Raw genomic sequence first — 18,074 nt, 5'->3', positions numbered from 1 at the left:
AGTCAAATATCTACAATATGATATATTACTTTACCAATAGAATTTTTAAAGTGAATTATCTGCATAACATATATTATTTTAATAATGCAATTATTATACTGAAATATCTGCATTATGATATTTAATTTACTTATACAATTATTATAGTGAGATGTTGTAAAATATATTACTTTGCTAAGAGAATTAATATAGTGAAACATCTACAATAACATATGTTACTTTTCTAATACAATTATTATGGTGAAATATCTACAATAACATATAAAACTGTACTTATACAATTATTATAGTGAAATGTCAACAATAAAATATATTAATTTATTATTACAGTTAATAGTGAATTATCTGCAATAAGATATATTACTTTAGTAATACAAATGTTATAGTGAAATATTTGCATGAGATTTATTACTTTACTTATACAATTGTTGCTGTGAAATATCTATAAGATGATATATTACTTTACTTTTAGTATTATTATAGAGAAATATCTGCAATAAGATATTTTAATTTACTGATGCAATTATTACAGTGAAATATCTACAATAAGATGTATTAATTTAGTTATACAACTATAACAGTAAAATATCTACAATAAGATATACTTTACTAATAGAATTATTGTAGTGACATATCTAAAATAAGATATATTACTTTACTTGCACAATTATTTGAGTAAAATATCTACGTTAAAATATATTACTTTACTTATACAATTAGTACAATGACATATCTACAATAACATTTATTAATTTACTTAAACAATTATTAGAATGACATATCTACAATAACATATAATAATTTACTTATACAATTATTTCAGTGAAATATCAAAAATAGGATATATTAGTTTACCCACACAGTTATTAATGGGTAAATCTACAACAAGATACATTACTAATACAATTATTATAGTGAGATATTGTAGCAAAATATATTACTTTACTCAGAGAATTATTATAGTGAAACATCTACAATAACATATATTAATTTTCTAATACAATTATTATGGTGAAATAACCACAATAATATAAATTACTTTACTTATAGAATTATTACAGTGAAATAAGTACAATGAGATATGTTACTTTTCTAATGTAATTATTATAGTGAAATATCTACAATAAGATATAAAACTTTACTTATACAATTATATAGTGAAATATCTACAGTAAGATATATTACTTTTCTAATACAATTATTATGGTGAATTATCAACAATAAGATATATTTATTTCCTAATACATTTATAATAGTGATATTTGTAGAACAAGAAATATTACATTATTAATAATAACATTATAGTGAAATATCTGCATAAGATATATTTCTGTACTAATGCAATTATTGCAGTGAAATATCTACAATAAGATATATTACTTTACTTTTAGAAATATTATTGTGAAGTATCAACAATAAGATATATTTATTAACATATACAACTTGTATAGTAAAATATCTGTATAAGATGTATTACTTTATTTATACAATTATTACAGTGAAATATTTACGTTAAAATATATCACTTTACAAATAGAATTTTTAAAGTAAATTATCTGCATAAGATATACTACTTTACTTATACAATTATTGTAGTGAAATATCAACAATAAGATATATTACTTTTCTAATACAACTAGTAGAGTGAAATATCAACAATAAGATATATTAATTAACTGATACAAATATTATAGTAAGATATCTGCATAAAATTTATTACTTTATTTTAACAATTATTATAGTGAAATATCTACAATAAGATGTAATAATTTAGTAATTTCAAATATTATATTGAAATATCTACAATACGATATATTAACTTACGCATACAATTATTACAGTGAAATATCTACAATAAGATATATTACTTTACTTTTACAATTATTATTGTGAAATATCAACAATAAGATATATTTATTTACATATACAATTTGTACCGTAAAATATCTCCAAAAGATATATTACTTTTCTAATACAACTAGTAGAGTGAAATATCAACAATAACATATATTAATTAACTGATACAATTATTACAGTGAAATATCAACAATAAAATATATTAATTTACTAATAAAGTTATTATAGTGAATTATCTGCAATAAGAAATATTACTTTAGTAATACAAATATTATAGTGAAATATTTGCCTGAGATTTTTTACTTTACTTATACAATTATTACTGAGAAATATCTATAATATATTATATTACTTTACTTTTACTATTATTATAGAGAAATATCTACAATATAATATATTACTTTACCAATAGAATTTTAAAGTGAATAATCTGCATAAGATATATTATTTTAATAATGCAATTATTATACTGAAATATCTGCATTATGATATTTAATTTATTTATACAATTATTATAGTGAAATATCTACAATAAAATATATTGCTTTACTTATACAATTATTATAGTGAGATATTGAAGCAAAATATATTACTTTACTCAGAGAACTATTATAGTCAAACATCTAGAATAACATATATTACTTTTTAATGCAATTATTATGGTGAAATAACCACAATAAGATAAATTACTTTACTAATAAAATTATTAAGGTGAACTATCAACAATAAGGTATATTAATTTACTAACACAGTTATAATAGTGAAATATGTAGAACAAGAAATATTACTTTAGTAATACAAATATTATAATGAAATATCTGCATCAGATTTATTACTTCACTTACACAATTATTACTGTGAAATATCTGCAATAAGATATATTACTTTACTTTTACAATTATTATAGTGAAATATCTGCAATAAGATATATTACTTTACTAATATGATTATTATAGTGAAATATCTATAATAGATATTTTACTTTACTAATGCAATTATTGCAGTGAAATATCAACAATAAAAAATTTTAATTCACTAAAACAATTATTATAGTGAAATATCTACAATAAGATATATTGCTTTACTAATAGAATTATTATAGTAAATATCTACCACAAGATATATTACTTTACTTTTACAATTATTATAGTGAAATATCTGGAATGAGATATATTACTTTTGTAATACAATTATTATAGTGAAATATCAAAAATAAAAGATATTAATTTACTAACACAATTATTATACTCAAATATCTACAATATGATATATTACTTTACCAATAGAATTTTTAAAGTGAATTATCTGCATAAGATATATTATTTTAATAATGCAATTATTATACTGAAATATCTGCATTATGATAATTAATTTACTAATACAATTATTATAGTGAAATATCTACAATAAGATATATTGCTTTACTTATACAATTATTATAGTGAGATGTTGTAAAATATATTACTTTGCTAAGAGAATTATGATAGTGAAACATCTACAATAACATATGTTACTTTTCTAATACAATTATTATGGTGAAATATCTACAATAACATATAAAACTGTACTTATACAATTATTATAGTGAAATATCAACAATAAAATATATTAATTAACTGATACAATTATTACAGTGAAATATCAACAATAGGACATATTAATTTACTAATACAGTTATTATAGTTTAAAATCTACAATAAGATACATTACTAATACAATTATTGTAGCGAGATATTGTTGTAAAATATATTACTTTACTATGAAAATTATTATAGTGAAACATCGACTATAACATATATTACTTTTCTAATACAATTATTATGGTGAAATATCTACAATGGTATATAAAACTGTACTTATACAATTATTATAGTGAAATATCAAGAATAAAATATATTAATTTACTAATAAAGTTATTATAGTGAATTATCTGCAATAAGAAATATTACTTTAGTAATACAAATATTATAATGAAATATTTGCCTGAGATTTATTACTTTAGTTATACAATTGTTACTATGAAATATCTATAATATGTTATATTACTTTCCTTTTACTATTATTATAGAGAAATATCTGCAATAAGATATTTTAATTTACTGATTCAATTATTACAGTGAAATATCTAGAATAAGATGTATTAATTTAGTTATACAACTATTACAATGAAATACCTACAATAAGATATACTTTACTAATAGAATTATTGTAGTGACATATCTATAATAAGATATATTACTTTACTTATAGAATTTTTAAAGTGAATTATCTGCATGAGTTATATTACTGTACTAATGCAAATATTGCAGTGAAATATCTACAATAAGATATATTAATTTACGTATACAATTATTACAGTGACATATCTACAATAAGATATATTACTTTACTTTTACAATTATTATTGTGAAATATCAACAATAAGATATATTTATTAACTGATACAATTATTATAGTGAAATATCTACAATAAGATATATTGCTTTACTAATAGAATTATAATAGTATATATCTACCACAAGATATATTACTTTACTTTTACAATTATTATAGTGAAATATCTGCAATAAGATATATTACTTTACCAATAGAAATTTTAAAGTGAATTATCTGCATAAGATATTTTATTTTAATAATGCAATTATTATACTGAAATATCTGCATTATGATATTTAATTTACGAATACAATTATTATAGTGAAATATCTACAATAAGATATATTGCTTTACTTATACAATTATTATAGTGAAATATCTACAATAAGATATATTGCTTTACTTATACAATTATTATAGTGAAATATCTACATTAAGATATATTGCTTTACTTATACAATTATTATAGTGAGATGTTGTAAAATATATTACTTTGCTAAGAGAATTATTATAGTGAAACATCTACAATAAAATATGTTACTTTTCTAATACAATTATTATGGTGAAATATCTACAATAACATATAAAATTGTACTTATACAATTATTATAGTGAAATATCAACAATAAAATATATTAATTTACTATTACAGTTATTATAGTGAATTATCTGCAATAAGATATATTACTTTAGTAATACAAATATTATAGTGAAATATTTGCATGAGATTTATTACTTTACTTATACAATTGTTGGTGTGAAATATCTATAATAAGATATATTACTTTACTTTTACTATTCTTATAGTGAAATATCTGCAATAAGATATTTTAATTTACTGATGCAATTATTACAGTGAAATATCTACAATAAGATGTATTAATTTAGTTATACAACTATTACAGTGAAATACCTACAATAAGATATACTTTACTAATAGAATTATTGTAGTGACATATCTAAAATAAGATATATTACTTAACTTGCACAATTATTAGAGTAAAATATCTACGTTAAAATATATTACTTTACTTATACAATTAGTACAATGACATATCTACAATAACATATAATAATTTACTTATACAATTATTTCAGTGAAATATCAAAAATAGGATATATTATTTACCCACACAGTTATTAATAGGTAAATCTACGATAAGATACATTACTAATACAATTATTATAGTGAGATATTGTAGCAAAATATATTACTTTACTCAGAGAATTATTATAGTGAAACATCTACAATAACATATATTACTTTTCTAATACAATTATTATGGTGAAATAACCACAATAATATAAATTACTTCACTAATAGAATTATTACAGTCAAATAAGTACAGTAAGATATGTTTCTTTTCTAATGCAATTATTATAGTGAAATATCTACAATAAGATATAAAACTTTACTTTTACAATTATTATAGTGAAGTATCTGCAATAAGATATATTACTTTTCTAATACGATTATTATAGTGAAATATCTATAATAAGATATATTACTTTACTTATAGAATTTTTAAAGTGAATTCCCTGCATAAGATATATTTCTGTACTAATGCAATTATTGCAGTGAAATATCTACAATAAGATATATTAATTTACGTATACAATTATTACAGTGACATATCTACAATAAGATATATTACTTTTCTTTTACAATTATTATTGTGAAATATCAACAATAAGATATATTTATTAACATATACAATTTGTATAGTAAAATATCTGTATAAGATGTATTACTTTATTTATACAATTATTACAGTGAAATATTTACGTTAAAATATATCACTTTACTAATAGAATTTTTAAAGTAAATTATCTGCATCAGATATATTACTTTACTTATACAATTATTGTAGTAAAATATCAACAATAAGATATATTAATTAACTGATACAAATATTATAGTGAAATATCTGCATAAAATTTATTACTTTATTTTAACAATTATTATAGTGAAATATCTACAATAAGATGTAATAATTTAGTAATTTCAATTATTATATTATAATATCTACAATACGATATATTAATTTACGCATACAATTATTACAGTGAAATATCTACAATAAGATATATTTCTTTACTTTTACAATTATTATTGTGAAATATCAACAATAAGATATATTTATTTACATATACAATTTGTACCGTAAAATATCTCCATAAGATATATTACTTTTCTAATACAACTAGTAGAGTGAAATATCAACAATAACATATATTAATTAACTGATACAATTATTACAGTGAAATATCAACAATAGGACATATTAATTTACTAATACAGTTATTATAGTTTAAAATCTACAATAAGATACATTACTAATACAATTATTGTAGCGAGATATTGTTGTAAAATATATTACTTTACTATGAAAATTATTATAGTGAAACATCGACTATAACATATATTACTTTTCTAATACAATTATTATGGTGAAATTTCTACAATGGCATATAAAACTGTACTTATACAATTATTATAGTGAAATATCAACAATAAAATATATTAATTTACTAATAAAGTTATTATAGTGAATTATCTGCAATAAGAAATATTACTTTAGTAATACAAATATTATAGTGAAATATTTGCCTAAGATTTATTACTTTACTTATACAATTGTTGCTGTGAAATATCTATAATATATTATATTACTTTACTTTTACTATTATTATAGTGAAATATCTGCAATAAGATATTTTAATATACTGATACAATTATAGTAGTGAAATATCTACAATGAGATGTATTAATTTATTTATAAATAATTACAGTGAAATATCTACAATAAGATATACTTTACTAATAGAATTACTGTAGTGACATATCTAAAATAAGATATATTACTTTACTTTCAGTATTATTAGAGTAAAATATCTACGTTGAAATATATTACTTTACTTATACAATTATTACAATGACATATCTACAATAACATATATTAATTTACCCACACATTTATTAAGGGGGAAATCTAGAATAAGATACATTACTAATACAATTATTATAGTGAGATATTGTAGCAAAATATATTACTTTACTAACAGAATTATTATACTGAAATATTTACGTTAAAATATATTACTTTACTAATAGAATTTTTAAAGTCAATTATCTGCATGAGATATATTACTTTAGTTATACAATTATTGTAGTGAAATATCAACAATAAGATATATTACTTTTCTAATACAACTAGTAGAGTGAAATATCAACAATAAGATATAATAATTAACTGATACAATTATTATAGTGAAATATCTACAAAAAGAAATATTACTTTACTAATACAAATATTATAGTAAAATATCTGCATAAGATTTATTAGTTTATTTGTACAATTATTATAGTGAAATATCTATAATAAGATATATTACTTTTCTAATACAATTGTAATAGTAAAATATCCACAATATGATATATCAGTTTACTAAGACAATTATTATATTGAAAGCAACAATACGATAATTTAATTTACTAATGCAGTTACTACAGTAAAATATCTACAATAACATATATTACTTTTCTGGTACAATTATTACAGTGTAAAATCTACAATAATATTTATTACTTTACTAATGAGAATATAGTATAACATCAGCAATAAGATATTACTTCACTGGTATAATTATGATAGTGAAATATCTAGAGTAAGATATATTAATTTAGTAATACAATTATTATCGTGAAATATCTGGAGTAAAATATATTAATTTACTTACACAACTATTATTGTGAAATATGAACAATGAACATTTTAATTTACTGATACAATAATTATAGTCAAATATCAACAATAAGATATATTAATTTACTAATACACTTATTATGGTGAAATATATATAATAACGTATATTACTTTACTTATACAATTATTAAAGTTAAATATCTGCATAAGATATATTACATTACTAATATAATTATTAGTCAAATATCTGCAATAAAATATATTGATTTACTAATACAGTTGTTATAGTGAAATATCTAAAATATGATATATTACTTTCCTTATACAATTATTGAAGTGAAATATCTGCATAAAATATATTACATTAATATTAGAATTATTATATTGAAATATCTACAATAAGGTATATTACTTTTCTGATACAACTAGTAGAGTGAAATATCAACAATAAGATATATTAATTTTCTAATATAATGATTATAGTGAAATATGTAGAATAAGATATATTACTTTCCTTATACAATTATTAAATTGAAATATCTACGTTAAAATATATTACTTTACTTATACAATTATTACAATGACATATCTACAAGAAGATATATTAATTTATTTATACAATTATTACAGTGAAATATGAACAATAGGATATATTAATTTACTAATACAGTTGTTAAGGAGAAAATCTACAATAAGATACACTACTAATACAACTATTATAGTGAGATATTGTAGCAAAATATATTACTTTACTAAGACAATTATTATAGTGGAATATCTAAAATAACATATATTACTTTTCTAATGCAATTATCATGGTGAAATATCTACAATAAGATATGTTACTTTTCTAATGTAATTATTATAGTGAAGTACTTACAATAAGATATAAAACTTTACTTATACAATTATTATAGTGAAATATCTACAGTGAGATAAATTACTTTTATAATACAATTATTATAGTGAAATATCAACAATAAGATATATTAATTTACTAATACAATTATTATAGTGAAATATCTACAAAAAGAAATATTACTTTACTATTAGAAATATTATTGTGAAATATCAGTATCAGATTTAATACTTTACTTATATAATTATTACTGTAAAATATGTACAATAGGATATATTACTTTACTTTTACAATTATTATCGTGAAATATCTGCAATAAGATATATTAATTTACTCACACAATTATTACAGTGAAATATCTACAATAAGATATATCACTTTTCTAATACGATTATTATTGTGAAATATCAACAATCAGATATATTTATTCACACATACAATTATTATAGTAAAATATCTGCATAAGATTTATTTCTTTACCTATATAATTATTAGTGTGAAATATCTACAATAAGATATATTACTTTACAAATAGAATTATTTTAGTAAAATATCTACCAAAAGATATATTACTTTACTTTTACAATTATTATAGTAAAGTATCTGCAATAAGGTATATTACTTTTCTAATGACATTATTATAGTGAAATATCAACAATAAGAGTTATTAATTTACTAACAGGATTATTATAGTGAAATATCTACCATAAGATATAAAACTTTTCTAATAAAATTATTATAGTGAAATATCAAAAATAAGAAATATTACTTTATTAATGCAATTATTATAATGAAATATCTGCATAAGATTTATTTGTTTACCTATATAATTATTAGTGTGAAATATCTGCAATAAGATATTTGAATTTTCTGATACAATTATTATAGTGAAATATCTACAATAAGATGTATTAATTTAGTTATACAATTATTACAGTGAAATATCTACAATAAGATATACTTTACTAATAGAATTACTCTAGTGACATATCTAAAATAATATATATTGCTTTACTTTCACTATTATTAGAGTAATATATCTACGTTAAAATATATTACTTTACTTATACAATTATTACAATGACATATCTACAATAAGATATTATAATTTATTTATACAATTATTACAGTGAAATATGAACAATAGGATATATTAATTTATTAATACAGTTGTTAAGGAGAAAATCTACAATAAGATACACTACTAATACAACTATTATTGTGAAATACCTACAGTAAGATACATTACTAATACAACTATTATAGTGAGATATTGTTGCAAAATATATTACTTTTCTAAAATAATTATTATAGTGAAATATGAACAATAAGATATATTAATTTCCTAATACAATTATTATAGTAAAATATCTACAAAAAGATATATTACAATACTTATACAAATATTAAAGTGAAATATCTGCATGAGATTTATTATTTATACAATTATTATAGTGAAATATCTCCAATAAGATATATTAATTTACTAATACAATTATTACACTTAAATATCAACAATAAAATATATTAAGTTACTAAAACAGTTATTGTAGTGAAATATCTACAAAAGAAATATTACTTTAGTAATATAATTATTACAGTGAAATAAAGACAATAAGATATTTTAATTTACAAATACAATTATTAAAGTGAAATATCTAGAACAAGATGTATTACTTCATTAATAGAATTATTATAATATCATTGGGAAATAACAAGAATAACATATATTAATTTACTAATACAATTATTATAGTGAAATGTCACAATAAAATATATTAATTTACTAAAGCAGTTATTATAGTGAAATATCTACAACAAGAAATATTACTTTAGTAACACAATTATTACAGTGAAATAAAGAGAATAAGATATATTAATTTACTAACACAATTATTATAGTGAAATATCTACAAGAAGAAATATTACTTTAGTAACACAATTATTACAGTGAAATAAAGACAATAAGATATATTAATTTACTAATACAATTATGATAGCGAAATATCTCCAATAAGATATATTAATTTACTAATACAATTATTACAGTAAAATATCTACAATAAGATATAATCATTTACTAATTTCAATTAATATAGTGAAATATGTACAACAAGATATTTTAATTTACTAATACAATTATTATAGTGAAATATTTACAATAAGATATATTAATTTACTAATACCATTATTATTGCAAAATATAAACAATAGGATATATTAATTTACTAATACAGTTACTAGAGTGAAATATCTACAATAAGATATATTACTTTTGTTGTACTATTATAAAAGTGAAATATCTACAATAAGATATATTACTTTTGTTGTACTATTATAAAAGTGAAATATCTGTAGTAAGATATATTAATTTAGTTATACAATTATTATAGTGATATATCAAGAATAAGATATATTAATTTACAAATACAATTATTAAAGTGAAATATCTGTATAAAATATATTACTTTATTAATAGAATTATTATAGTGAAATATCTACAATAACATATTATACATTATTCATACAATTATTATAGTGAAATATCTATAATAATATATATTACTTTTCTAATACAATTATAATTGGGAAATAACAAGAATAAGATATATTAATTTACTAATACAATTATTATAGTGAAATGTCAACAATAATATATATTAATTTACTAAAAAGATTATTACAGTGAAATATCTACAATAAGAAATATTACTTTAGTAATACAATTATTACAGTGAAATAAAGACAATATGATATTTTAATTTACAAATATAATTATTAAAGTGAAATATCTAGAATAAGATATATTACTTGATTACTAGAATTATTATAATAAAATATCTACCATAAGATATATTACTTTACTTTTAAAATTATAAAAGTAAAATATCTGCAATTATATATATTAATCTACTAACACAATTATTATAGTGAAATATCAGCAATAAGATATGTTAATTTACTGATACAATTATTACACTGAAATATCAACAATAGGATATATTAATTTACTACTACAGTTATTACAGTGTAAAATATACAATAAAATACATTAGTAATAGAATTATTATAGTGAGATATTGTAGTAAAATATATTACTTTACTAAGAGAATTATTAGAGTGAAACATTTCACAATAACATATATTACTTTTCTAATACAGTTACTATGGTGAAATATCCACAATAAGATAAATGACTTTACTAATAGAATTATTACTGGAAAATATCTACAACATGATATATTACTTTACTAATACAATTATTAAGAGAGAAATATCTGCAATAAGATATATTACTTTTCCAATAGTATTATTATAGTGAAATATCAACAATAAGATATATTAATTTAGAAATGCAATTATTATAGTGAAATTCCTACAATAAGATATAAAAAGTTACTGATACAGTTATTATAGTGAAATATCTATAATAAGATATATTACTTTTCTAATGCAATTATTATAGTGAAATTCCTACAATAAGATATAAAAAGTTACTGATACAATTATTATAGTGAAATATCTACAATAAAATATATTACTTTTCTAATACAATTATTACAGTGGAATATCAACAACAAGATATATTAATTTACTAATACAATTATTATAGTGAAATATCAACAAGACAATATGTTAATTTACTGATACAGTTATTATAGTGAAATATCTACAATAAGAAATATTACTTTAGTAATAGAAATATTATAATGCAATATCGACAATAACATATATTACTTTACTAATTCAATTATTATACTGAAATATATACCATAAGATATATTAATTATTCTAATACAGTTATTTTAGTGAAATATCTACAATAAGATATATTGATTTACTTATGCAGTTATTGTAGTGAAATCTCTACAATAAGATACATTAGTAATTCAATTATTATAGTGAGATATCTGCAGTGAGATATATTACTTTACTAATAGAATTATTTTTGTGAAATATCTGCAATGAGATATATTACTTTACTAATATAATTATTACAGTGAAATATCTACAATAAGATATATTACTTTACTAATACCATTATTATAGTGAAATACCTACAGTAAGATATATTACATTTTAAGAACTTTAACATCTTGTGTTGTATAAATGACAGTTGAACACAAATATGCCTTTCTGTGGAAGAAGGTGTGAAATCATAGGATGGCAAACGTATTGATACAATGTTTATAAAGTCATCACTAAAAGAGTTGGATGAAATCTCAACATGAACAATAAGTATGTCTAATACATGAGAAGATTACTGCAGGTATTAAAGGTAAGTCTGATACATGAGACGATTACTACAGATATTACATTTGTCAGTTTACAACTCATATTAATTTAAGAATCACAGAATTTCTAAAAGGAAAAATAACCAAAAGTTGGGATGTAAGTGTTTGTTCTAGGTGCACACTGATGAAAGAATTTCAAAAGTTGAGCAAGTATGAGTGTCAGCCATTTGTGTCCTTTCTTTATTACAAAAAGGTTAGTTTGTGAAGTCCACCTGTAGTGAAAAATATTTTTCATGTTAACAAAAATATGATAACTACTAAAATGAAATGAGCTGTGGGAGTTTTTTGGTAGATATGACTAGTGCATTAGATAAAAATGGGTACTTTTGGTGTTCCTGAATTTATATAGAAAGTAACTTACGATATTACACATAGTACTGCAGGAGAAATGGAGAAAGTAGGTATAGCAGTTCTCAGATTACAAAATTAGAATATACACAAATGAATCAGTCATCTCTTCATGTTATTTTAATAAAGGATCCCAAATATCTACTTATACATCACATAGATCCCTTGCTTCCTAAACCAAATTAGATACCACATCTATAAACCCAAACAGAAACAATGGCTTTTATTTTATAATTTTGAAACAAACTCCAGCAAACCTCTAACTGTTGCATGATATTCGAGGAGAAATATAAAAACTTCAACCTGTCTCAAACAGTTTGTAAAATGAAGAAAATAGTACCAGTCACTCCAACTCCACACACCTTCAAAGGAAACAACTTTGATAAAAAGTTGTATAAAGCTTTGTTAAATTATAATAAAACAGTTTTATACTTTAAAGAACCACAAAAGAAGAAAGGTTGAGGATTCCACATGTGGATTAAGAGAGGCCAGAACAGGGTTTAAATGGTGGAAGCATATTTCACATTGTACAAAGGTTGCATATAAGCTGGTATCTTAATAGACTTAAGTTGGAATAGAATGTACAGTTAAAGTGAAAAGAAGTTTCCTTAATAATATGAAGGTGAAAGTGTTAACTACATTATATGGTCAAATGTATGTGGGCACCCCTTCTAATTAGTAGGTTTGGCTATTTCAGCCATACCCATTGTTAACAGGTGTATAAAATCAAGCATATAGCCATGCAATCTCCATAAACAAACATTGGCAGTAGAATGGGTCATACTGAAGAGCTCAGTGACTTTTAATGTGGCACTGTCATACGATGCCACCTTTCCAACAAGTCAGTTCGTCAAAAATCTGCCCTGCTAGAGCTGCCCCTTCAACTGTAAGTGCTGTTATTGTGAAGTGGAGATGTCTAGGAGCAATAACAGCTCAGCCACGAAGTGGTAGGCCACACAAACTCACAGAATGGGACCGTCGAGTTCTGAAGCATGTAGTGCATAAAAATCGCCTTTCCACAGTGTCAACACTCACTACCGAGTTCCAAACTGTCCTGGAAGCAACATCAGTACAAGAGCTGTTTGTTGGGAGCTTCATAAAATGGGTTTCCATGGCCAAGCAGCCACACACAAGCCTAACATCACTATGTGCAATGCCAAGTGTTGGCTGAAGTGGTGTAAAACACACTACCATTAGACTCTGGAATAGTGGCAATGCTTTCTCAGGAGTGATTAATCACATTTCACTATCTGACAGTCTGACAGACGAATCTGGGTTTGGCAGATGCCAGAAGAACGCTACCTGCCTGAATGTATAGTGTCAATTGTAAAGTTTTGTGCAAGAGGAATAATGGTCTGGGGCTGTTTTTTCATGGTTTGGGCTAGACTCTTTACTTCAAGTGAAGGAAAATCGTAATGCTACAACATACAATAACATTCTAAAGAATTGTGTGCTTTCAACAATGTGACAACAGTTTGGGAAAGGCTCTTTTTTGTTTCAGCCAAACAATGCTCCCTTGCACAAAAAGAGATCCATGAAGACATGGTTTGTCGAGGTGGGTGTGGAAAAACTCGACTGGTCTGCACACAGCTTTGACCTCAACCCTATCAAACACCTTTGAGATAAACTGGAATGCCAATTGCGAGCCAGATCTTTTCGTCCGACATCAGTGCCCGACCTCACTAATGCTCTTGTAGCTGAATAGGAGTGAATGCCCAGAGCCATGGTGCAAAATCTTGTGAAAAGCCTTCCCAGAAGAGTGGAGGCTGTTATAACAGCAAAGGGGTGACCAACTCCATATGAATGCTCATGGTATTGGAATGAGATGTTCAACAAGCACATATGGGTGTGACGGTCGTGTGTCCACATAGTTTTGGCCATGTAGTGTATATAGAGATGAGAAAATATGGTAAAAATACCATTTTGGATAGTTAACTGTAGCTTGTAACACAAATATGTTCATAAAGAGATGACACTGTAACTTTGAAATTTTTTTTACATATCAAGTATGTTTACTATAAAATTATTTACTTACCCAAGCTATAACACTGAACATTTTTATGTCTACAGGATAACCCATTAACTTCCCATCTACTAAAGTCAGGGAATGACATGTTGCTAAGGCATGGATTAAAGTGGAAGGAAGTGAGTGAGGATTGCCAGGAGTAAAAGTAGGTTGAAACCTGTAAAACAAACAAAGTTAACTTAGGTTTAAACATAATGAAAATATGAAATATATGTTGAAACCTGTAAAAAACAAAGTTAAATTAGGTTTAAACATAATTAAAATATGAAATATATGTTGAAACCTGTAAAACAAACAAAGATAAAACTGTGTTTGAACATAATTAAAATATGAAATATACGTCAAAACCTGTAAAACAAACAAAGTTAAAACTGTGTTTGAACATAAGAAAAATATGAATGACACCTGTTATCTAAATGAAGTCTGTAAAATAAAAAAAGCGTGAAATGTGTCAGGAAGCCTGTGACATATAAACAAAGAGTAAACTGTGTGAAGAAACCTGTAACATAAAGTGTGAACTACGTACAGAAGTCTGTGGCATAAAGAGTATGCTATGTGAGGAAGTCAATAACCTTTTAATAAAGTTGAAATACATGAGGAATCCTGTAACATCCAAACAAAGAGTAAACTGTGTGAAGAAACCTGTAACATAATAACAGTGTGAACTATGTATAAAAGTCTGTAGTATAAAAAGTAAGATATGTAAGGAAGTCTATAACATATAAACAAAGAGTAAACTGTATCAAGAACACTGTAACATAAACATAGTGTGAACTATGTATAGAAATCTCTAGCATAAAGAGTAAGATATGTAAGAGATATAGAGATAAAGTTTCATAACTTATTACTTCTAACTGGGCATTCGGTTATGGATCTGTTACTGAACGTACAGTTCAGTGTTGGTTCCAAGGGTTTCAGCATAGACATGAAAGTCTTAAAGACCATGTACGTCGTGGAAGGAAGCCATCCTTAGATGAAAACATATTAAGGGAAGCAGTTAAGACAGACTCTTGCAGAACAGTACATGAGCTTGCAGAAAAGCTAGGCACAAGCGAATCAAGCATTGTCAACCACCTGAGTGTGATTGGGAAGAAGAAAAAGTAAGATAGGTTGCATGAGCTGACTGAAAACCAACAAAATATGAGATTTGTCAAGGATGACGCTCCAAAAATTGAACAAATTTGGTATCGAGGTTCTGCGTCATCTACCTTATTCCACCGACATTTCCTCTACAGATTTTCATTTTTCCAAGCACTCTGACAACGTTTTGAACAATAAATGCTTTTAAACCAAGCAGCTGCAGAAGAAACTTTAAGGAAATTTACTAACCATACAAACTCTAATTTCTACACCAGAGGCATAAACAGCATTGTTACACGTTGGCAAAAGTGTGTTGAAGTAAATGACACTTATTTTAATTAAAACATGTTTTAAAACACTGGTTTATACTTTTCCAAACTTTGCAGTTTAAAAACAACATTTATTTATGGACAACCTTATAATTCCATCCAGTTTCCTTCATCTCATTTAAAATAAAAAATTTGGTTTACATTCTGCCAGACCTCTTACAGTTGGTGTTATTTCTATAGTTATCTGAGAATACACAGCTATTTAGATGTGATGAAACTTATTATTCAATACACTTACTAGTTGACTACAAGTAATAAAGTCATATGAATGTCTCTGTGTGTCTCTTGTACATAACCTTTTTATTAAAGATCTCACAAGGTGATGTGTGCACTCTTTTGTTTGAAAAACAATAAAATAACAAAATTACTTATGACTGTAATACCTGAGATCCTGGACTGGGATTATTCCAGCTAAGTCAAGGTTGTCTTCAGTTAGTGTTCCAGTCTGTAAGAATAAATATTTGTGCAGTAATTCACATGTACCTTGCTAAATGTTAAAATACTCATTAAATGCTGTGTGAAATCCTAGAAAAATGTCATATTTATTCAGTATTTATCCATTAAAGTTAACAATAGAATAAAGAAGGAAAATCATAGTTTTATCTGTTAGTTTACAATTGTTTTAACAGAAAAACAGTTTTCTTACAGTATGCCTACATTCTTTATTAAGTGATTTTTGGAACTACTAATATAATTTGAGAGAGAAAACACTAACGTTAATGTATTTATAAGCAACTGACATTTCAACCTCAACCGTTTTCAATCAATTCCTTACATCAACAGAAATTTTGTGTATATTTTGGTGATATAACAACTTCTTTATACCTTATCAAAACAAACAACGTCTAAACCTCCTGCAAAATTGATATGGCCAGAATTTAGACAGAAGATATCATGAGTCCTGAGTCTTCGCTGGCCATGGGCATTAATACTTGTCATGACAGCAGGCAGAAGAGGTGGAACAACAAACGTGGCAACATCCACGACAAGAATTACTACATTTTTGGCACTAGCCTATCATTAAAAACAAAAAAAAAATTCTGACTTTCATAACACCAATCTTACAAAATATTTATACAAATATTTCAAATCACCCAGAATATAATGTTAATATTACCAAATATTATTCTAAATAATAAAATAAATATTTTGATGTACAATAGATTTAACCTTCTTATAGTTCATGCATAATTGTGG

At 23.3% G+C, this 18,074-nt stretch overlaps 1 pseudogene across 1 annotated transcript in view; it reads right to left on the bottom strand.

Moving 5' to 3' along the window:
- LOC143224676 (polyamine-transporting ATPase 13A3-like) overlaps positions 1–18,074 on the bottom strand; it is a 112,839-nt pseudogene that overhangs the window by 45,807 nt on the left and 48,958 nt on the right. Inside the window, exons 12-14 of the transcript XR_013013399.1 lie at positions 17,703–17,891; positions 17,261–17,322; positions 15,478–15,625 (exon numbers count right to left, since the gene is read on the bottom strand). The product of XR_013013399.1 is annotated as a polyamine-transporting ATPase 13A3-like (transcript). The remainder of the gene's footprint in view (positions 1–15,477; positions 15,626–17,260; positions 17,323–17,702; positions 17,892–18,074) is intronic.

Source organism: Tachypleus tridentatus, chromosome 9 (assembly GCF_004210375.1).
Source record: "Tachypleus tridentatus isolate NWPU-2018 chromosome 9, ASM421037v1, whole genome shotgun sequence".
NCBI lineage: Eukaryota > Metazoa > Arthropoda > Merostomata > Xiphosura > Limulidae > Tachypleus > Tachypleus tridentatus.
The sequence above is the reverse complement of the archived record's forward strand: the minus strand, read 5'-3'. Positions and strand labels throughout refer to the sequence as shown.